The 23318-nt window shown below is 36.9% G+C and overlaps 1 long non-coding RNA gene and 1 pseudogene across 2 annotated transcripts in view; both read right to left on the bottom strand.

Annotated features, from left to right (window-relative positions):
* Positions 1-23318, bottom strand: part of LOC309632784 — an 807477-nt gene that overhangs the window by 118317 nt on the left and 665842 nt on the right. The gene's annotated exons all lie outside the window — the stretch shown is intronic.
* Positions 1145-23318, bottom strand: part of LOC309632758 — a 40981-nt pseudogene continuing 18807 nt past the window's right edge. Inside the window, exon 1 of the transcript in view lies at positions 1145-23318. This exon is cut by the window's right edge and continues 18807 nt beyond it. The product of the transcript in view is annotated as an uncharacterized misc_RNA (transcript).

The following is a 23318-nucleotide window of genomic DNA, read 5'->3' as shown; positions in this document are numbered from 1 at the left end:
AAAGAAAGGAGGGATGGAGGGAAGGAGGGAAGGAGGGAAGGAGGAAAGGAGGAAAGAAAGAAGAAGATAAAATAAAATAAAGTAAAATAAATAAAGTTATTAAAATAAAAAACAATTATTAAGAAAAAAATTTTTTAAGTAATTTAAAAAAACAAATGGGCAGACAGAACCCTAGGACAAATGGTAAAAGCAAAGCTATACAGACAAAATCGCACATGGAAGCATACACATGCATACTCACAAAAAGAGAAAAAGGGGAAAATATATATATATCGTTGCTCCCAAAGTCCACCTCCTCAATTTGGGATGATTCGTAGTCTATTCAGGTATTCCACAGATGCAGAGTACATCAAGTTGATTGTGGAGATTTAATCCGCTGCTTCTGAGGCTGCTGGGAGAAATTTACCTTTCTCTTCTTTGTTCGTACAGATCCCGGGGTTCAGCTTTGGATTTGGACCCGCCTCTGCGTGTAGGTCGCCTAAGGGCATCTGTTCTTGGCTTAGACAGGATGGGGTTAAAGGAGCAGCTGATTTGGGGGCTCTGGCTCACTCAGGCCTGGGGGAGGGAGGGGTATGGATGCGGGGCGAGCCTGTGGCGGCAGAGGCCATCGTGACTTTGCACCAGCCTGAGGCGTGCTGTGTGTTCTCCCGGGGAAGTTGTCCCTGGATCACAGGACCCTGGCAGTGGCGGGCTGCACAGGCTCCCGTGAGGGGCGGTGTGGATAGTGACCTGTCCTTGCACACAGGCTTCTTGGTGGCTGCAGCAGCAGCCTTAGCATCTCATGCCCGTTTCTGGGGTCCGTGCTCATAGCTGCGGCTCACGCCCGTCTCTGGAGCTCCTTTAAGCGGCACTCTTAATCCCCTCTCCTCACGCACCAGGAAACAAAGAGGCCAGAAAAAGTCTCTTGCCTCTTCGGCAGGTCCATACTTTTTCCCAGACTCCCTCCCGGCTAGCCGTGGCGCACTAGCCCCCTTCAGGCTGTGTTCACGCCGCCAACCCCAGTCCTCTCCCTGGGATCCGACCTCCAAAGCCCGAGCCTCAGCTCCCAGCCCCCAGCCATCCTGGCGGGTGAGCAGACAAGCCTCTCAGGCTGGTGAGTGCTGGTTGGCACCGATCCTCTGTTCGGGAATCTCTCCACTTTGCCTTCCACACCCCTGTTGCTGCGCTCTCCTCCGTGGCTCTGAGGCTTCCCCCCCTCTGCCACCCGCAGTCTCCGCCCACGAAGGGGCTTCCTAGTGTGTGGAAACCTTTCCTCCTTCACAGCTCCCTCCCACTGGTGCAGGTCCCGTCCCTATTGTTTTGTCTCTGTTTTTTCTGTTTTCTTTTGCCCTACCCATGTATGTAGGGAGTTTCTTGCCTTTTGGGAAGTCTGAGGTCTTCTGCCAGTGTTCAGTAGGTGTTCTGTAGGAGTTGTTCCACATGTAGATGTATTTCTGATGTATTTGTAGGGAGGAAGGTGATCTCCATGTCTTACTCTTCCACCATCTTGAATCTCCTCTGAGAGTTTTCTTTTTATTACCAATTCAGTTTCACTTCTAGTGATGGATCTATTCAAATTGTCTCTTTCTTCTTGATTCAGTCTTGGCAGGATGTATGTTTCTAGAAATTTGTCCATTTCTTCTAGGTTGTCCAATTTGTTGGCATAGTTGTTCATATCATTCTCTTATGATTTTTTGTATCTCTGTGGTGTCAATTGTTTTCCATTCTATATATAATGGTTTGCATCTGCTAATCAAAAACTCTCAATCTATCCCTCTCCCACCCCCCTTCCCCTTGGCAACCACAAGTCTGTTCTCCATGTCTGTGAGTCTTTTTCATAGATAAGTTTGTTTGTGTCATATTTTAGATTCCACACATAAGTGATATCATATGGTATTTATCTTCCTCTTTCTGAATTAGTTCACTTAGTGTGATAATCTCGAGGTTCAGATTTTTCTTGTTTCTTGAGGAAGCCCTGTTTTACTCTAAACTTCCCTCTCAGAAATGCTTTTGCTGTACTCCATAGATTTTGGAGTGTTGTGTTTTCATTTTCATTTGTCTCAAGGTATTTTCTGATTTCCTTTTTGATTTTTTCATTGACCCATTGGTTTTTTAGTAGCATATTATTTAGTCTCCACGTGTTCATTCTTTTCCCATTTTTCTTTCTGCAATTGATTTCTTGTTTCATTCTGGTGTAAATTTGTTGAGACTTGTTTTGTGGCCTATCAAGTGATCTATCCTGGAGAATGTTCCATGTGCGTTTAAAAAGAATGTATATTCTGCTGGTTTTAGATGGAATGTCCTGTAGATATCTATTAAGTCCAACTGGTTTATTGCATCATTTAAGACCACTGTTGCCTTATTGATGTTCTGATTTGTCTGTTGATGTTTAGGGGTGTTAAAGGTCCTTACACTTATTGTATTATTGTCAGTTTCTCCCTTTATGACTGTTAGCATTTGCTTTATATATTTAGGTGCTCCTGTATTGGGTGCATATATGTTAACGAGTATAATATCATCTTCTTTTATTGATCCCTTTATCATTTATAATACCCTTCTTTGATTTTCATTATAGCCTTTGTTTTCAAGTGTATATTGTCTGATGGGATATTGCTGCTAGAGCAGACCCTCTCTCTTCCCTGCCTTGGGGGCAAGCTAACATGCACATGCTTCTCACAGGTGGAGTCCAGGCTTTGCCCAGCCCTCCTGTTAATCCCAGTGGTCCAGCCAGCCAAGTGGGCTCATCTTAGGACACCAGGACTGGGGTGCCCAATCTGTGCTTCTTACCACTCACTTCCCAGGGTGGGAGTCCACCTCTGTATTCTCCCTCTTCCTGAGTCCCCTCCCAGGGACACAGACCCTGACTCCAACTGCTTTTCTTCCCTTCCTCCCTGATTACATGTATGTCTTTCTTACAGCCTTGGTTGTATAGGAGTCCTTCTGCCAATTTCCAGTTCGTTTTCAGTGAGAATTGTTCCACATAGAGATGTATTTTTGATGTATTTGTCATGGGAGGTGAGCTCCATGTCCTCTTGCTCCACAATCTTGATTAAGCTCCAAAATCTAAATATGTTTTATGCTTCTGAGAGAGCTTAAACTTTTCAAGGCTCAGCTGCATTTCAGTAAATTTGGTCTATTATCCTCACATCTTAAAATTCTGCAAATGTTTAGATAATTCACTTTTTTCCATTATAAGATTGCTGTTGTTCCCTAGATAGTATTTGTGATTGATTGTCATACAGTTTCCCAAACTTTAGGTTAATTTAATTTTGCTTGGAACTAAATAGGGGAATTATTTCTTTGAGAAAACTCTAGATGTAGATGTGAAAGGCAATACTTACTGCTATTAATTATTATAATAAATTGATCAAAAAGAATATAACTTTATTAATTGCAAAGCTCAGAGTTTTAGGATGAGGGTGACTGTGAACATGAGAAGCCCTCCAGAAGAATAATTGAAAATTTTATCAGTAGTCTGTGAATGTCCATACCCCTTCATCTATTTTTGACACATCTAGAACACTTAGTGGTCTTATGTATGTGATAGCTGGTTTTGGATCAATTGCAACAATGCAAGCGGAAGGTTTAAAAACTGGCCTTCCAAATAGGCCAGGTTATGTTTGTACTAATTTTTTAAAACATTTTGAAAAATAAACATGAAACTTTCCAAAGTCTTTGGGGATTCGCTGAAAAGATGTCATTATAGATGCCAGCTTCAAAAACAAAGTTTTGGAAGCAATTTTTGGAATTGATCATGTGACAACTATCCCCTTAGCTATGAGTTTTACCAGGGAGGATTTTTCTGAGCAAAGCACTTCGAGTAGAGAAGTGTAAACCAGTGTATCCTTCTTGGATCTGGGGTTTGGGAAATGTACCCACTGCTAGAAGATACAGAAAGTGAAAACTAGGCTAGTGTGAAGAGTTTGGGGGGTAGAAAGGAGGAAAATCTAAATGCTAAAGAAGACAAGATGGAACTGTAAAATTAGGAAAGACATCATCAGAAGCTACCCACAAACTCTTTGGGTCTCATTTACCCCATAATTGCTTATGTGTATAATTGCATATGTGTATAATTTGCTCCCTAGACCAAACAAAGCAAAATCAGGTGGGCATTTTCACCTCACATTCTACACGTTATGCTTTGTTCTGTTTTTATACATTCTTTGGATCAAATACCCTGGGGAAATGTCTGAATAAGTAATTCTAGGTTTTCCCACAAGAGTTCTGAAGTGGAAGAGTGTAATGGAGAAAAGAAAGAGAAAATGCAGAGACTGTGCATCCCCATGTAAAGGGGGCATCAACATGAAGATTTCCCCAATTTTTGTAGGGGAAAATTAAGATGGTCCTGGGATTTATTATTAATAGTTACATGGGGACAGGTAAGAGTTAACATTTATTGAGCATCTTCTAGGTACCAGGCACTATTTTGAGCAATATGGACATAGAACAAAACAACTTGGGCCCTGTCCTCATTGAGGCATATTAGGAAAGAGAGGCAATGGCCAAGTAATTAGAAGTGTTTTGAGAGTTCCAGAAGCAAAGTACAAGGTACTAAGGAAATATATACAGAGTGAATTTAACCTAGTCTAGGAAGTCTGGATAGTGTCACTAAGGAAGGATGGATGCTAATTCATCAAAGAAATGGAGTTGTGAGGAAGGGAACCTTCCAGGCAGTCATACCCACCACCTCCATGAAGGAGAAAGGTAATAAGAAACACAAATATTGGGTGGGCCAAGATGTTCGTTTGTTTTTTTTCCATAAGATGGATCTAGTAGCACTTAGTTGTCTTTAACTTCATTTGAAACAATTTTGTTAGATTTTGTGTGACAGCTGTCATATCAGTGTGCATTTAAAAAAAGACTTATCCAAATTGGTGAATTTTTGTGTAGCCATTTTAATATTGAAGATGGAAAAAAAAAGCAACATTTTCAGCATATTATGGTTTATTATTTCTAAAAAGGTAAAAACACAACTGAAATGCACAAAAAGATTTGTGCAGTGTATGGGGAAGGTGCTGTGACTGACTGGACATGTCAAAAGTGGTTTATGAAGTTTCGTGCTGGAGATTTCTCACTGGATGATGCTTCACGGTCGGGTAGACCAGTTGAAGTTGATAGCAATCAAATCAAAACAATAATTGAGAACAGTCAACGTTATACCATGCAGGAGAGAACCAACATACTCAAAATATCCAAATCAAGCATTGAAAATGATTTGCACCAGCTTGGTTATGTTAATCACTTTGATGTTTGGGTTCAACGTAAGTTAAGGAAAAAAAACCTCTTGACCATATTTCTGCATGTGATTCTCTACTGAAACGTAATGAAAACATTCCGTCTTTGAAACAAATTGTGATGGGCGATGAAAGGTGGATACTGTACAACAATGTGGAATGGAAGAGATCGTGGGGCAAGCAAAATGAACCACCACCAACCAAACCAAAGGCCGGTCTTCATCCGAAGACGGTGATGTTGTGTATATGGTGGGATTGGAAGGGAGTACTCTATTATGAGCTCCTTCTGGAAAACCAAATGATTAATTCCAATAAGGACTGCTCTCAGTTAGACCAACTGAAAGTGACACTCGAGGAAAAGCATCTGGAATTAGTCAACAGAAAATGCATAATCTTCCATCAGGATAATGCAAGACCACATGTTTCTTTGATGACCAGGCAAAAACTGTTACCGCTTGGATGAGAAGTTCTGATTCATCTGCCATATTCATCAGACATTGCACCTTCAGATTTCCATTTATTTCGGTCTTTACAAAATTCTCTTAATGGAAAAATTGTCAGTTCCCTGGAAGACTGTAAAAGGCACTTGGAAGAGTTCTTTGCTCAAAAAGATAAAAAGTTTTGGGAAGATAGAATTATGAAGTTGCCTGTAAAATGGTAGAAGGTAGTGGAACAAAAGGGTGAATATGTTGTTCAATAAAATTCTTGGTGAAAATGAAAAATGTGTCTTTTACTTAAAAAACCGAAGGCACTTTTTGGCCCACTCAACATACGAATGTAAACTGTAAAAAGCTATAAAGAAAACCAATGAACACCATGATAGGAGGACCTATTTGATAAAGTGGTCTGAGAAGACCTCTTTGAGAAAGTGAAACTTGCGATGAAATCTGAAGAATGAGAAGGAACCAGCTATAAGAGCAGGGAGTAAGGTGATTCAGGTGGAGAAAACAGGACATGAGAAGGCCTTGATAGGGGACACTCCTTGGTAGATGTAAGGAACTGAAAGTAGGTCAGAGTCCCTGAGCATGCAGTGTTAGGAGAGTAACATGAGATGGAAATGAAAGGAAAGCAGGACCAGGTTTAGCAGGCATGATAAACTCTAAATAGCCAGAGTCATTGGGGAGTTTTTGACAGGTGGCTTGACAGCATGCATAGAGAATTCACAATAACTCTGGAAGATGAGGAAATTGAGGCTATGAAAAATTAAATAGATTTCTAAATGTTTTGTGCACTGTAAATGACAGAGTCAGCTTTTGAACCTACACCTATTTAACCCCAAAGCTCATGCTCATTGGGAAGGTTATCTGTAAGTGAATCACTTAGACTAATGATTGACAAGGAAGACCCCTGAGAGAAACATATTCAGAAAGAACTTCTGTATTTTTCAAAATCCCCACTCTATAGAGAAAGACACCGTGAATAGGCAGTCTTAGATGTTTGTGAACTGATTGTACCCAGATCGAATGCTAAAGGAAGAATAAACTCTACAACAAAACAAAACTGACAAAAACCACCCCAAAAGCCCACACACAGATGATCTCTAAGTTCTCTTTATTAATTCAAATATATGAAGGCAAAAAAAGACATTTTTTAGACTGAGCAGTGTTCTCAAATTTTATAAATGCGAAATGAAATAGATTCTTCCCTCCTTTCTCTTTTGTAGTCCATTTGTCACTTATTTCCTGTTCTATTTAAATGTCATCTTGGCTTTTGGAGTCCCCTGAAATTATGTTGTGTTCTTTATTGATGGTGACAGTCAAGTAGCTAGTGAGCTGGCATCTGCTTCCCAATTCCCTGTCTCTATTGGCACAGAAGGGAGTCCTTCACTGGACACCTTGGAAGAATGATTGGACATGGAGTGAGGTCATGGCCAGTGAATAGCTCGTAGAGATACACTTTTTAATCCCTTACTCCAAGGTAGTTTTGTTACTTTTCTCAGTTGCCTTCTTGAAGAATCCATCTGGTTAGGAAATTTCCAATGATCATTTTCCAGAGTCTTTGAAGAAAGAAGAATAGATTAAATCATTAGATAGGAGAAAAGGGTTTAAACTGAAAACACAGTCTAATCATTGTGGTGAACACCGTCTGTTCGCTGGTGATCTGGGCAAGTAAGGGAGTCCTGGAGACCTGACAGCTGGCTGGCAGACTTCTGAATGAGTAAGGAAATTTTCCAGTTCATCTGTGGAGAATTTAGTCCGACATTACAGCATTAGGCTACCCATCTGCAGCCTGCAATTGGTACAGACAAGAAAATCACTATTACTTTGTGGAGACAAGCCACAAATCTGGAATGAGGAAGACTGGCATGCCTGTTTGGGGTTGGCAGGGCTGAGGTTTAGTCTATTGTTGCAGGCCTTCCTTGCCAGAGGAGAGTAAGAGTCCGATTGCATTAGGCACTCATCACACACAATGTCTTAGAATGGACAGAATGTGTGGAATGAACTGAGAAACCTTGACTTTATGAAGGCTATTGTTCACACTCCCTTGCTTGTTGTTTGTGCCCTTCCTAATGGGCTTTATCTTTTCCCTCCAAAGGCCATTTATTACTCGAGTTGGATGGCTGTTTTGATGCTGATATCAGTTTATGGGTTATTATATCCATTTGCAAATCATGACTAAAAAGAGGAAACTCTGGGATGCAAAACACTCCATATGCCCATAAATCACAAACTGAATCAAAATTGGCAGCACGAAAGTGATTGTGTTGGGAGTTTGAAAGCCTCAGTCAGCCATCCTTTATTGAACCTCTGATATTGTATGCTGCATTACTTGGGGGATTGCAAAGGAAATAAAGACTATGGAGGAATATATGTACAGAAAACAATTTAGAGGTCATGCAGTCCAAATTGCCATCTCAAATAGAACTCTGGTTCCTTGCCATTGAACCTGTGTTTTAAAGGAGGATAGCTAAAACAATAAGAGCCTATGTGTTGGCCCAAATAGAGAAAATAAAATGTGGCCTTAATTTTTTTTATATATATTTTGGCAAGGTTGATTCGTTGATTCTAAAATAGTTTTATTATTTTTTCACTTATATTAGTAATAGTATAAGTGGTTGCAATTTATTGAGCTCTTACCAAGTAAGTTTCTTTACAAGCAATGTATCATTAATGCTCACAGAACCCTATAAGGTAAATACTATCATTTGTTCCACTAAAAATATATAAAGGTTTTTAATTTCACCTAGATTTCATGACTTGCCGAAGATCAAAGAGATAGAAGTGGACAGAACCAGGATTTAAAGCCAGGTGAAGAGCCTCGGCTTATCTCTACATGGGAGGAGAAAGTAGATGTAGAGCCATAAGAACTGAGATAAATGCCTTTTCCAGCACTTAAATGTTGAATAAGCTATGATAAGACTTTTCCACTCTCTGAGTCTCAATTTACTCACTTGAAATGGCAAAAATCGTGGCCTGTCAACACACAAGGTGGTTGGGATGAACATACAACATAATGTATGTGAACTTGCTTTAAAAATTCAAAAGTGTTACTAACACAGTCTTTCATTTAGGCAACAGACATTAACCTCCATTGTGTTCAGCACTTTGTTAGCACAATGTTAGAATAATAAGACATGGTGGAGACCACAGACAACCCAGCCTAGTGTGGGAAGGAATAAGCACGATTACATTGTAATGATGTAATTGCCATGGTATCAAGAGAAGGAGAAACAACAAATACTGTCCGGAGAGGTTGAAGATTACTTTATAGAATAAGCAGTGTCTTAGATTTTTGTCAAATGGAGAAGCAGGCTCATGTCTGACCAAGGAAACATCATGAGAAGGAGAGATGAGAAGGACATGTTATGTTAGGATAAAGATAATTTTTAAAGTATTTTAAAATAAGCTTTTTATTTTAGATTTACACAAAAATTGTGAACATACCACAGAGTTCTCATGCGTACCCTGTACCCAGATTTTCTTATTAATATCTTAGTATGATCAAATTGTCACAATTAATGAAATAATATTGACAAATCATTAACTAAAGTCAATACTTTATTCTAATTTCCATATTTTTTACCTAACATCTTTTTTCTGTTCTGGGATCCAATCCAGGATACTACATCATATTTAATCTTATCTCTTTAGTCTCCTTTTGGCTGTGACCGTGTGTTTCCTTGTTTTTGATGACCTTAAAAGTTTTTGAGGAGTACTTCTTAGGCAATTTGTAGCATATCCCCCATTTGGGATTTGTCTGATGTTATCTTTGATAGACATTATAATTATGTCTGTGATTTTTTATATTAATCTTGATCATCTAGCTTAGTCTGTGTTATGTTTCTCCACTATGGTATTTTTTCCTTTTCTCCATTTTTCATACTGTACTTCTAAGAAGAAAGTCACTATGCACAGCCCTACTAAAAGAGTGAAGACTTATACTCCACCTCCTTGAGAGTGAAGTAGCTACATATTTTGAAACTATTTTGCATGGGTGATTTTTCTGTTATCCTCACTTATTCAATCAATCATATATATGTATATAAAATCAGTATGAACCCATGGAAATTTATCTTATACTTTGGATCATAATACAATACTCCTTTATTTGTTGCTTAAATCGGTCTAGCTTTGCCACTGGGAGTTCCTTCAGTGGGCTCCTGTATCTCTTTGGTTTACTCCTCTCACTATGTTTTCTTCCCCATATTTTCTTTCTGACACTACTCAATGCTCCAGGCTCATCTTGTATATTTTGTATGTTTCCTATTTGTATCCTAGCATCAGCCATTTCTCCAAGGATGCCTGGTTCCTTTTATTGGAGAATGGTATTAGAAATCAGGATCTGGGTGCTAGGTACGCTTGTTGCTACTGTGACATCATTGCTGCTAGGTTTCTCAGCTGACAGAGAAAGAAAAAAAATATGTATAAATTAACCAGTGTAGATATTTAGAAATATTTTTATATGTAACCATCTTATCAATACTGAGCTGAGCATGAGTTCATACTGATGTGCCAAACTCTAATCCATACAACATGGCTCATTCTAACATTCTCTTGTAGATTCTTTGGGATTTTTGACATAGACAGTCATGTCAAATAACAGTTTCACTTCTTCCTTTCTAACATGTATAACTTTCATGTTTTTCTTGTTATATTGCATTAGCTAGAACTTCCATTAAGATATTGAATAAGAACAGTGAAAGAGGACATCTGTGCCTTGTTCCTGATCTTAGGGAGGAAGCATCTAGCCTCTCATCATTAAGTATGACACAGAACGTAGGTTTTTCTAGTTGTTCTTTGTCAAGCTGAGAAAGTTCTCTTCTATTATTCCTAGTTTTCTGACTTAAAAAGAAAAACATGATTGGATGTTAGATTTTACCAAATGCTTTTTTGGTGTAGATTGATATGATCATGTGATTTTTTTTTTCTTTAACCTTTTGGCTATAGATGGAGTACATTGATTGATTTTCGAATGTTGAGTCATCTTTGCATACCTGAAATGAATTCTACTTGGATGTCATGTTTAATTCTTTTTAAACATTATTGGATTCAATTTGCTAATATTTTATTGATGACTTTACATGTAAATTTATGTGTTATTATCCATAGTTTTCTTTTTTGTAATGTTTTTATCTGGTTCTGTTGTTAGGGCTATGTTGGCCTTTATAAAATGAGTTAGAAAGTCTTCCCTCTGCTTTTATTGTTTGAAAGAGATTATGAAGAGTCAGTGTTCTTTCTTCCTTAAATGTTTTGTAGAATTCACCAGTAAAACCATTTGGGCCTGGTACTTTTCTTTTCGGAATTTTATTAATTATTAATATAATTTCTTTAATAGGGTTTTTTCAAGTTACTTCTCCATGTGTGAATTTTAGTATTTTATGTCTTTCAAGGAAATGGTCCATTTCATCTAAATTATTCAATTTGTGGGCACAGAGTTGTTCATAGTGTTCCTTTGTTATCCTTTTAATATACATGATATGAACACTCTTTTCTTTCTGATATTGTTAATTTGTGTCTTCTTTATTCTTTGTTACCAATTTTATTGAAATTTTCAAAGAACCAGTTTTTGGTTTTATTGATATTTGTCTATCATTTGCCTGTCTTAAACTTTAGTGATTTATGCTCTAATTTTTTTTTTTCTCCATGCTTTATGCTTAAATTATTCTAGTTTCCTAAGGAGGAAGATTAGGTTATTATTTTGTACCTTTGTTATCTTCTAATATGTGATTTTAACACTATAATTTTTTCTCTAATTACCTCTTTTGGTATATCCCACACATTTTGATAAATTGTGTTTTAATTTTCATCTAGTTCAAATATATAAAAATTTCTCTTGAGCATTCATTGACCCATGTGTTATTTAGAAGTCTGTTGTTTTTAAATGACTGGGATTTTCCAGCTATATTTCTCTTACTAATTTCTAGTTTAATTCCATTGTGGTTTGAAAACATAGTTTGTATAGTTTCTGTTCTATTTTTGTTAGGTGTTTTATGGCCCAGTGTTGTTAAGCTCAGCTATATCCTTACTCCTATTCTGCCAGTTGATCTATTACTAACAGAAGTGTGTTGAAATCTATAAATCTAGTAGTAGATTTATCTATTTTTCCTTTTAGTTCTATTAATTTTTGCCTCATATGTTTTACTGCTTTCTTGTTAGGTACATGTTTAGGATTGTTATGTATTCTTAGAGAATTGATCAGTTTATCATTATGTAATGCCTCTCTTTATCCCTGATAATCTTCCTTTTTCTGAATGTAGATTTGTCAGAAATTAGTATGGCTACTTCTGCTTTCTTGGATTAGTGTTAGCATGGTATGTTTTTCTCAATCGCTTTACTTTTAACTTGTGTCTCTTTATATTTAATGTGGTTTTCAAATAGACAATATATGGTTAGGTCTTGTGTTGTTTATCCAATTTGACAATGTAGGTGTTTAATAGGTGTATTTAGACCATTCACACTTAAAGTAATTATTGATATAATTGTGTTAACATCTACTGTGTTTGTATCTGTTGTCTATTGTCACTTGTTTGTTTTTCCCTCCTTTTTTTCTGTTTTCTCTAGTCTTAAAATGGAATCATATAAAATGTTCAGTAATCTCCTCTCAGCATTACCATTATACTTCTTTTCAAATTGTTTATTGACCTACAGTTTATATATACACTTTTTAACAATCTAACTCCACCTTCAAAACTATACTGATTCACAAGTTGTGTAGGTATTTTATAACAGAGTATTGCCATTTCCTCCCTTATATCCTTTGTGATACTGTTTTCATTTATTTCACTTAGCCACATGGTATGATCATCCAATAAACTGTTACTCTTATGACTTAAAAGTGTTATCTTTTTTTAAATTTTTTTACACTGGAGTATAGTTGATTAACAATGTTGTGTTAGTTTCAGGTGTACAGCAAAGTGATTGAGTTATACATTTACATGTATCTATTCTTTTTCAAATTCTTTTCCCATTAAAGTTATTACAGATTATTGAGCAGAGTTCCCTGTGCTATACAGTAGGTCCTTGTTGGTTATCTATTTTAAATATAGCAGTGGGTACATGTCAATCCCAAACTCCCAATCAATCCCCACCCCAACCTTCTCCCCAGTAACCACAAGCTTATTCTCTAAGTCTGTGAGTCTGTTTCTGTTTTGTAAATAATTTCATTTGTATCATTTTTTTAGATTCTGCATGTAAGCAATATCATATGATATTTGTCTTTGTCTGACTTACTTCACTTAGCATGATAATCTCTAGGTCCATCCATTTTGCTGCAAATGGCATTATTTCATTCTTTTTAAAGGCTGAGTAATATTCCATTGTATACATGTACCACATCTTCTTTATCCATTCATCTGTTGATGGACATTTAGATTGATTCCATGTCTTGGCTACTGTAAACAGCACTGCAATGAACATTGGGGTGCATGTATACATTTGAACCAAGTTTTTCTCTGGACATATGCCTAAGAGTGGGATTGCTGGATCATATGGTAGCTCTATTTTTAGTTTTTTAAGGAACTGCCATACTGTTCTCCATAGTGGCTGTACCAATTTACAGTCCCACCAACAGTGTAGGAGAGTTCCCTTTTCTCCCCACCCTCTCCAGCATTTACTGTTTATAGACTTTGTTAATGACCATTCTGACTGGTGTGAGGTGAAATCTCATTGTAGTTTTTATTCGCATTTCTCTAATAATTAGTGATGTTGAACATCTTTTCCTGTGCCTCTTGGCCGTCTGTACGTCGTCTTTGGCGAAATGTCTATTTAGGTCTTCTGCCCATATTTGATTGGGTTGTTTGTTTTTATGGTATTGAACCGCATGAGCTGTTTGTAAATTTTGGAGACTAATCCTTTGTAGTCAGATCGTTAACAAATGTTTTCTCCCATTCTGTTGGTTGTCTTTTCATTTTGTTTATGGTTTTCTTCACTGTGCAAAAGCTTTTGAGTTTAATTAGGTCACATTTGTTTATTTTTGTTTTTATTTCCATTACTCTGGGAGGTGGATCAAAAAATGTATTGCTGTGATTTATGTCAGAGAATGTTCTGCCTATGTTTTCCTCTAAGAGTTTTAGAGTGTCCAGTCTTACATTTAGGTCTTTAATCCATTTGGAGTTTATTTTTGTGTATGGTGTTAAGGAGTGTTCTAATTTCATTCTGTTACATGTAGCTGTCCAGTTTTCCCAGCACCACTTATTGAAGAGACTGTCTTTCCTTCATTGTATAGTCTTGCCTCCTTTGTTGTAGATTCATTGACCACAGGTGTGTGGGTTTATCTCTGGGCTTTCTATCCTGTTCCATTGATCTATATTTCTGTTTTTGTGCCAGTATCATATTGTTTTGATTACTGTAGATTTGTAATATAGTCTGAAGTCAGGGATCCTGATTCCTCCGGCTCCATTTTTTTTCTCAGGTTTGCTTTAGCTATCTGGGATCTTTTGTATCTCCATACAAATTCTAAAATTTTTTTGTTCTAGTTCTGTGAAAAAAATGCCATTGATAATTTGATAGGGATTGCATTGAATCTGTAGATTGCCTTGGGTAGGATAGTCATTTTGACAGTATTTACTCCTGCAATCCAAGAACATGATATATCTTTCCATCTTTGTGTCGTCTTCAATGTTTTCATCAGCATCTTATAGTTTTCAGAGTACAGGTCTTTTGTCTCCTTAAGTAGGTTTATACCTAGGTATTTTATTCTTTTTGATGCGATGGTAAATGGGATTGTTTCTTTAATTTCTCTTTCTAATCTATCATTGTTAGTATATAGAAATGCAATAGATTTCTGTGTATTAATTATCTTGTCATTTTGCCAAATTCATTGATGAGCTCTAGTAGTTTTCTGGTAACATTTTTAAGGTTTTCTATGTATAGTATCATACTGCAAACATGACAGTTTTACTTCTTTTCCAATTTGGATTCTTTTTATTTCTTCTTCTTCTCTGATTGCCGTGGCTAGGGCTTCCAAAACTATGTTGAACAAAGTTGAGAAAGTGAACATCCTTGTCTTATTCCTGATCTTAGAGGAAATGTTTTCAGCTTTTCACCATTGAGTATGATGTTAGCTGTAGGTTTGTCATATATGGCTTTTATTATGTTGAGGTATGTTCCTTCTATGCCTACTTTCTAGAGAGTTTTTATCATAAATGGGTGTTGAATTTTGTCAAAAGCTTTTTCTGCCTTTATTGAGATGATCATATGGTTTCTATTCAATTTGTTGATGTGGTGTATCACACTGATTGATTTGCAGATATTGAAAAATCCTTGCATCCCTGGGATAGTGAGATCAAGTGTATGATCATGGTGTATGATCCTTTTAATGTATTTTTGAATTCAGATTGCTAGTATTTTGTTGAGGATTTTTATGCCTATGTTCATCAGTGATATTGGCCTGTAATTTTCTTTTTTGTGTGTATGGTATCTTTGTCTGGTTTTGGTATCAGGGTGATAGTGGCCTCGTAGAATGAGTTTGGGAGTATTCCTTCCTCTGCAAATCTTTTGAATAGTTTCAGAGGGATAGGTGTTAATTGATTTAAAAGATAAGGGTTTTTTTTAAGAATAAGAAAAGCAAAATTATTTTTTCTCTCTCTTCTTGTCTTTAGGGAGATCCAAGTTTCTGACCTGTATCATCTACTTTCTGCATGAAAATCTCTTTTTTGGATTTCAGGGCAAGTCTGATGATGAATTCCCTCAGTTTTTGCTTGTCTGGGAAATTCCGTATTTCTTCTTCCCCTATAAAGAATGATTTCACTTAATGTAGAATTCTAGGTTGGAGGTTTTCTCTTTCAATACTTCAAATATTTCACTCCAGTCTCTTCTTTAGTATATGATTTCCAATGAGAAGTCCACTGTCATTCTTATACTTGCCCCTCTATTCATAAGTTATTACTCTTTCCCCTCTGATATCTTTAAGATTTTCTTATTGTATTCGGTCTTCTGCAGGTTTAATGTGATATGCCTAGGGGGATATGTGTGTGTGTGCATGTGTATGGGGGTAGGTGGTTTATAATTATTTTACTTTGTGTTTGTTGAGCTTCCTGGACCTGTGGTTTGATATCTGTCATCAGTTTTGAAGGTACTTGGAAAATTCAGTTGCATTCAATTATGTGTTCATTCACCTTTTGAAATTGTCTCACAGTTTCTACATATTCCATTCTGTTTTTTAAATTCTTTGTTCTCTTTGCACTTCAGTTCATAATTTCTTTTGACCTGTCTGCAAAATCACTAGTTCATTCCTCAGCTGTGCCAAGTTTATCAATAAATCCATCAAATACTTTCTTCATTTCTGTTCTACTTTTTGTGATTTCTAGAATTTCCTTTTGATTCTTTCTTGGATTATACATCTTTTTGCTTACATTACCCATGTGTTCTTGCGTGTTGTCATTAAAATCCTTAACATATGAATCATAGTTATTTTAAATTCCCTTTCTGATAGTCCCCAAGTCCATGCTATATCTAGTTCTTGTTCTGATGATTGCTTTACCTCTTACAACTGTTTTTTCTCTCATATATCTTATAATTATTTTGTTGCTGATGAAAGTTAGATGTGTTTTAGGTTAAAACATAAATAATAGGTAATGGAATTGAGGTATATAGGTATTTGGTTTGAGAATTTATGTAAGCTGGTTAGGAGTTTGGTTGTGTTTGATATTTGCTCTAGCTTTAGGTGCTAAAGCCTTCAGATTCCTCTAGTGTCTGCATTTCTGTCTCCCTATTTGACTTTGGGCTTCCATAAGTACTCCACCTTACAGAGTTTGTGTCTTGCTGCTCATTCAGCTGCAATCCACTGTTATTATACTGGAGCCCTGTTTGTCTTTTGGTATTTTATGGGGAAGGGGGAGCATTCTATAATCTTTTGATTAAATCTGTTTTGCACAGCCTGTGTCTTGGGGCTGTGACTTTCACAAGTGTTTTTCCGTTGGTGTAGCTTTCCTCCAATACCCCACTTTCAACTCTTTTTTCTTGGCTGCAGCATTCTCAATCTATTTTTTTGAGGCCTGGTCCCCTGTTCACTATGTTTTCATATTCATAGGTGAGACCAGAAGGCTAGAAGTGACTGGAGTGAGAGGCATGCACTTCCCCAGCAGGAAAAGTGTTCTAGAAGGCTTTTCACTTGGAGTGTAGATCTTTATTATGGAGAAATCTCTAGCCATATTTCACAGTAATTACTCTTTCTCTCCCCCTGCCAGAGCCATGATGGGATCTTTCTCAGATCTTCACCATGAGAACCTGGTGAGTTTCCAGGTAGTAAAGCCCATGAAAGTGTGTCCTGTAACCCCTAAGACTGCAGCCTTCAGGAGTTTCTCACTCTCCAGCTATTCCACCCACAGCCTCCAGCAGTTCATCAAAATACCATTTAAGTATTACTACCAATTTATGGCTCCAGTGGGTTTCTGATCCAGGTAAGAAGATCTTGGCTGTGTGTCTCTGGATGAGCCTATTTCTCCAGCTTTCAGTATTATAGTTTCCCCTGCAACCTCAGTTCTCTCTGATGGTCCCAAGAAAAGTAATTTTCAGTTTTTCCAGGTTTTAATTGTTATAAGGACAGGAATGATAACTGCTAAGCTCTTTGCTCTGTTGGAGTTGAAACTGAAAGTCCAAGGAGACAGTTTTCCCATGGCTGGAACATAGGAGTTATAACTAAGGTAAGGGAGGCAAGGCAAGGAAAATAGCTGTGGTCACACTTCTCCAAGGCTTTTTGTGCCATGCTGAAAGTTTGGACTGTGTGCTGCAGGTCAGAAATGTGAAACCACAGAAGAGTTTTGGCTGGGTAGTGACACAGCTGGAAGGATTACACTGATGTTAGAGTAGGAGTGCTTCTCCTGGGGACCAGAGGCACAGATATGATCTGGTGAGACTTACACAATTGCGTGACACAGATGTATCCCGTTTAGATATCTTAGGTGCATTTGATGCTATTGTTGTTATTTCAACAGGGCACATGTCACTGTTTACTTTAATTGAACTAGAAAGAAAGCTTTTTGTGTTCTGTTCTGCACTGCTTTCCCAATGACCTGGACATAGCACATACTTAAGTAGCAATTGAACTGAGTCAGCTGAATCATTCAGGAGTCTCAATGCAATTTAAGCCCAAGTTACCTATAGCGGCTATGTTGTTAGAAATATAGGTTAGAAGTAGATTTATATATTATTTTCTAGAACCTTTACAAAGTCATGTTAATTTCATACTTTGGGGTGAAAAGGAGGCAAGAAGGGATAGTTCCTGTCCTGCTGCTTTTTCGGGGACTATTATTTGCAAAGCTATGGAGAGGACAATTTATAACAGCATATATATTTATGCTGTTAATTTAACACAAATGATTTCATACACATGAATCAACAGTTCTGATATAGTGGTACATTTTCCCAGCCAAGCCCAGGAAATCATTGTATCAATGATTAGGCAGGTATGCAGTTATCTATAATACCAATCAGATTGTGATGAATGAGAAAATACTAATAAGGTGATAAAAGCAATGTAAGTACCTTCCTTTGAGTTTTAACTGTGTAGCCAAGACCTATGCTAAGAGTTTTGTATCCATGATCACAGTCAATCTTTACAGCAACTCTGACATGTTGATATGATTATACCCACTTTATAAAAGAGAAATAGGAGGTTCAGAGTCCTTAAGTGTTTTGTCCAAGGTCAGAGTGAGCAGAGGAACCAGGATTGGAAATGAGATCTTTCTGGCTCCCAAGCTTTTGCTTCCATCTGTTCACTCTACATTAAGGTATGGGAACACAGAAAGTGTGATTAATTCTATCTGGATGAGTCAAGAAAAGCTTCACAGAGAAGGTGGCATTTAAACTAGATTTTGACAGAGGAGTTGGATACTGCCAGGATGAAAATGAAGAAAGAATCATATAAGACAGAAGAAAGAACAAGGGAAAAGTCATGGAAGAGTTCAAGGTTGATGAAACGTGTGGTATGGCAGGAGCGTGGCACATGGATGGGATCTGTGGGTAAAGAGGCCTGACCTGGATGGGGCTGAAAGTAGAAGATGAAGGGCATTTGCTGCCACGCTAAGGCATGAATTATGAACCATGGAGGGATTTTGGAACATAAGAGTTAGTGACCTGATAAAATCTGAGTTTTATCAAGGTTATGCTGGAGGCATGTGGAAGATGAAGTGCAGGGAAGCAAGCCTGGAGGCAGGGAGATCTTTTTGAAAGCTGTTATGAAATACAGGAAAAAGAAGTTAAAGACCTATTTCTTAATAAGACAAAAAAGTAAAAAAAAAAAAAAAAATTTATATGCAGGATCAGAATATTTTAAGTTTCTTTATAAGAAAAAACTTTTGATTCCCCTGAAATTTCTAACAATTCAAGCACTCAGCTATAAGTTGAAATGGTTTCAATGCCTGGGTTACAGAAGAATTAATCCCAGGCTCCATGTTCTGAATACTAGAGAGGAAGTCCTCCTATTTCTCCTGAATTCAACACAAAAAAGAACAAAAAATAGTGTTCCAGATTAGTCATGCCCAGGGTATTAGTCAACATTCACTTATTATTTTAGAGATTAATTACTCAGTTTCTACACTGTGCTAGGTATTCCTTTATTGAAGGAATTGGAATTTATTGAGCACCTGCTAGATATCAAGCACTGTGGTAGGCATTAGAGAAAGAGTGGCGAACAACATAGATATGGAGTCTGCTTCCAGAGGGTTTATTATCTAACAGATTTGGGGTGTGGTAGGAAAATGCCCCAACTTTGAGAAAAAAGCATACCAAAGTTTTAAAAAAACACAGAGCCAAATTCTTTCCAGAGCTGATCTAATTCTGCATGCATACATTATTTGTCCCCTACTCTTTTGTATCCAAACCACTGCCCTCTTCTTCTGGTTTACTATTTCTTTCAGGTTTTCTTCAGACGTGGCAAGTTTTTGGCCCATTACTTTGCTATGTAGCTCTTACCTTGATCCATGTTACTCAGGCTGTCTACTAACTATCATGAGCTGACTGACCTGGTCAAAGGATCCTCTTATAAACAGAAAACTCCCTTCTCCTCCCTCAAGGCAGACTCCTGGTTCTTGGCACTGGACATTTAATCTTGATGGTCTTCAGACTCATATTGTTTTCCTTAAATAACACTGGAGCTCAGGATCCTAAACTTTGAAAGTTAAAATATGCGTGCTAATCATAATATCTTTTTACACCCATTCTTGTGAAAATTTAAATAAATTCTATTCTTCCAAAATGTTACAATCCTAAAATGTGTTTAGAAAGAACAGTTAATAAAGCCCATTTCTGTGGTAGAAGGAAGTCAAAACAAATCTCATGTTTAATCCATGTCTTTGAAGTTCTTTTACAAAACACAGACACCTTTCTTTGTTAGTGATCAGACTAGAAGGGGTGTGAAAACAAAATGTAGCCTAGAACTGGGGTAAGAAGTTTGGGTAAAATCCAGACATTCATTAGTAAGTATCAATGAAATATTTCACAGAACTGGTCATAAGGGGCTTCTTCATTTCTGGAGAGGGCAGTGATGGAAATGGATAGTGGGCAGAGTCTGAGAAAATGGATAAGCCGATTATCTGTCACGGGAAAATACAGATTCCCTCAGCCAAGACTTCTTTTAATTGGCAACTGGTCTGTTTGGGATTGGATGAGCCTCTCATCAAGTAAAGGCAGACCATCATAGATGGGCCATCTGCTCCATTTCCTGCACAATGGCACTTGTTCAGTTCTTACCTTTAGAACCTGCTCCTCTTGATGAGATAAACAATATGTTTGAAGCACCAGAGATGCTGTGCAGCTTAGCAGAGAAATGATGTTTTATGAAGTGTCATCCTGTGCAGCCATCTGCAGAGAATCACATTTGACCATCCTTGGGGACTGTTCCATTAATCCTGAGTTCTGATTCCATCCACTGAAAACTGTCAATTTTTTCTTGTTTTAAAAATAGCATACTTCACTGCCCCTTTTCTTAGATGGAAAAAGGTTTTTCTATTATACAGTGACTCATGGATAAAAGTCAGAGTTACTAGAGATGAATTATTTAATGGGAATATGATATAAAAAATGATAATGCCTCACACTCTAACAAGAGTTAGTTATAAATCTCTTTTCTGCCTCCTGTGAATTATTCGGAAATATGAACTACCCCACCTCAAGATTAGCTAGGAATTGAGGCAGTATAAATAAATGTTATAAAAAGACTTGTACTTACATTGGTCATTAACACATAATTTAAAACATGTAAAAAACTTAATTTCTACAAATGATGTAGGGAAATATATATAGTATTTAACACCGACAGTAAATGCATTTTGTCATTTTAATCCACTTCTGTATGTATATATTCTTAAAATAGATATTTTGTCACATAATCATAATACTATTATTACACCTAAAAAAACCCCAATAATTCCCTAATAACTTAGAATGCCTAGTCCATGTTAAAATTTCTTCAGTGGTATAAAAAATATGTTTTTAGTTATTTTTTCTCAAAGATTTACTCATTGCATATGGTTGTTATGGATCTTAAGTATCTCCTTAACTATTAGTCTAGAATAGTCTCTTTTTCCCTTTTTTCTCACATGCCATTGACTTGTTGAAAAAATTGGACCAGTTGTCTTTTACGACTGGATTTACTTACAGTGGCACAATTTTACTTGCTCTTGCATGATCCACATTATGGCAGAATGAACTTAGATATAAAGGCATGACTGGATCACATTAAATTTTTTCCCTAAACCTCATAAATGGTACTGTGTACCTCAAATTCACAGCTAGAGACATATAAAATGTCCAGTATTCTAATGTTTGGTAATGCTGAATGCTTCTTGGTCACTTCAACTTTTCTCTTAATAGTTTTACTGTGCATTCATGACAATTGTTTGAAAATGTTTTTTCATTAGACCTTGCGAAATGGCGAATTTCTAATTCTAACATTCCTCATGTGTTTGTTAGCTATAAGTATTCTATATAGAAAAATTGCCACTTATCTACTTGGTCAAGAGGGTATGAGCTATGGTGGACTTGGTTTCAATCTTTTCCCAAAGAACTTCCTCCTTCCTTTTTGTGGGGAATGGGAATTAGAGATCACAATCTGGGTTCTAGGGTTGCTCATTGCACCTCACTTTCCACTGCTTCCAGGTCTTTTTTAAAACAAAAGAGATGAACTAATTTTACATTAATATTTCTAATTCAATTTTGAGATGCAGGGTTTTTATTTCTAGGACTTTTGTCTCTCAAACTGAAAATCCTTATTCTCACCAACATTAAAACGATTACTTACTCAACTTATCCAAGTACCTATAATGGTTTAAAAATAGAAAAACTAATAGTAGTACTAAAATTAAGTCTACAGAATATAGTTAAAAGTCTCCATTTCCCTAGTTAGGAATGAGAAGTTAGCATTAGTTTCATACACACACACACACACACACACACACACACACACACACACCGATGCACCTTAATTTCCTTTTCTGTGTTCTCTTCATAACTCTTGTCAATTTTTGTAAGAACTTGATCATTTTCTTCTCAATTATGAGGAGTGCTTGAAATAATAAGGATATCAAAACTCTAAGTTGCAAACATTTTTCTAAGTTTGTCATTAATCTCTCTTTTTTTTTTTTTTGAAGTGAACATAACCTCAAGATTTTATTGTCTTCATAGTAAAACAAGAGGTGAAACTTAGAATGGATCACTTGGCCCTCTATTTTCTTATCTCCTCCCAGTTCAAAATGCTTACATCTCTCTTAGATCTGCAGTTGGGCTCAACACATTCAAGCCTGAGCACAATATTCTTTATAGTTTTAGCCTTTTTCTGGAAAACTGGCTTAGTCTGCCTACCATAATAATTCGGCTTCCTGTCATAAATCCTCCTTCCCTGGGCATATAGAAAATCCTAACCTTTTTGTGTACGGTGCCACTTTGTGGGGTTGGTGCTTGCCATATGTCTTACAGAAAGTCCAGCGAGTTTTAGGAACATTTACCATGTTGGTTGGGGCACTATCATCATGGAAAGAAAGCTCATCGACTTTTTCACCCTGTATATAGTGTTTCATTATGCAAATTTTTTAGTTTTTAATTTTGATGTAGTTAAATTTGTCAGGTCGTTCCTCTGTTGCTTCTAGATTTTGAATCAGAGGAAAATTTTATCTACCCTTGCCTTATAAAGGAATGCATTTATGTTTTTTCCTACTATGTAGTTTCTTATTCTGATCCATTTAATATTCATACAGGTGTACAGTGTGAAGAACAGACTCAGTTTTATCTTTTTCCATATGGCTCCTCAGTCGGCACAACACTGTTTTATTAAAATCTATTTTAGACCTTTACTTCTGGATGGAATAGACTGGCTTGTGTCTCGATAAGACAAAAACAGTAGAATAAAAATGATAATAATAATATATGGAGACGCAAGAGGAAGGAGATATGGGGATATAGGTATATGTATAGCTGATTCACTTTGTTATACAGCAGAAATTAACAAACCATTGTAAAGCAATTACACTCCAATAAAGATGTTAAAAAAAATAATATACAAAATGAACTGTTTACTGGTATTGCTGAGCTTTCACGTCCTTCAGGACTTGAGGGCCCCGGTTACTGGAGCGCAGGGAAATACATTGAAATGAACCAAATATTTGCTGTTGTCCTTATCTTCAAGGAGTTTGATGTATAAGTGCCCAAGGCTGAGAGGCTGAGAAGCCAAGCA

This window comes from Balaenoptera borealis (genome assembly GCF_965194805.1).
Source record: "Balaenoptera borealis genome assembly, chromosome: 8".
Lineage (NCBI taxonomy): Eukaryota > Metazoa > Chordata > Mammalia > Artiodactyla > Balaenopteridae > Balaenoptera > Balaenoptera borealis.
The sequence above is the reverse complement of the archived record's forward strand: the minus strand, read 5'-3'. Positions and strand labels throughout refer to the sequence as shown.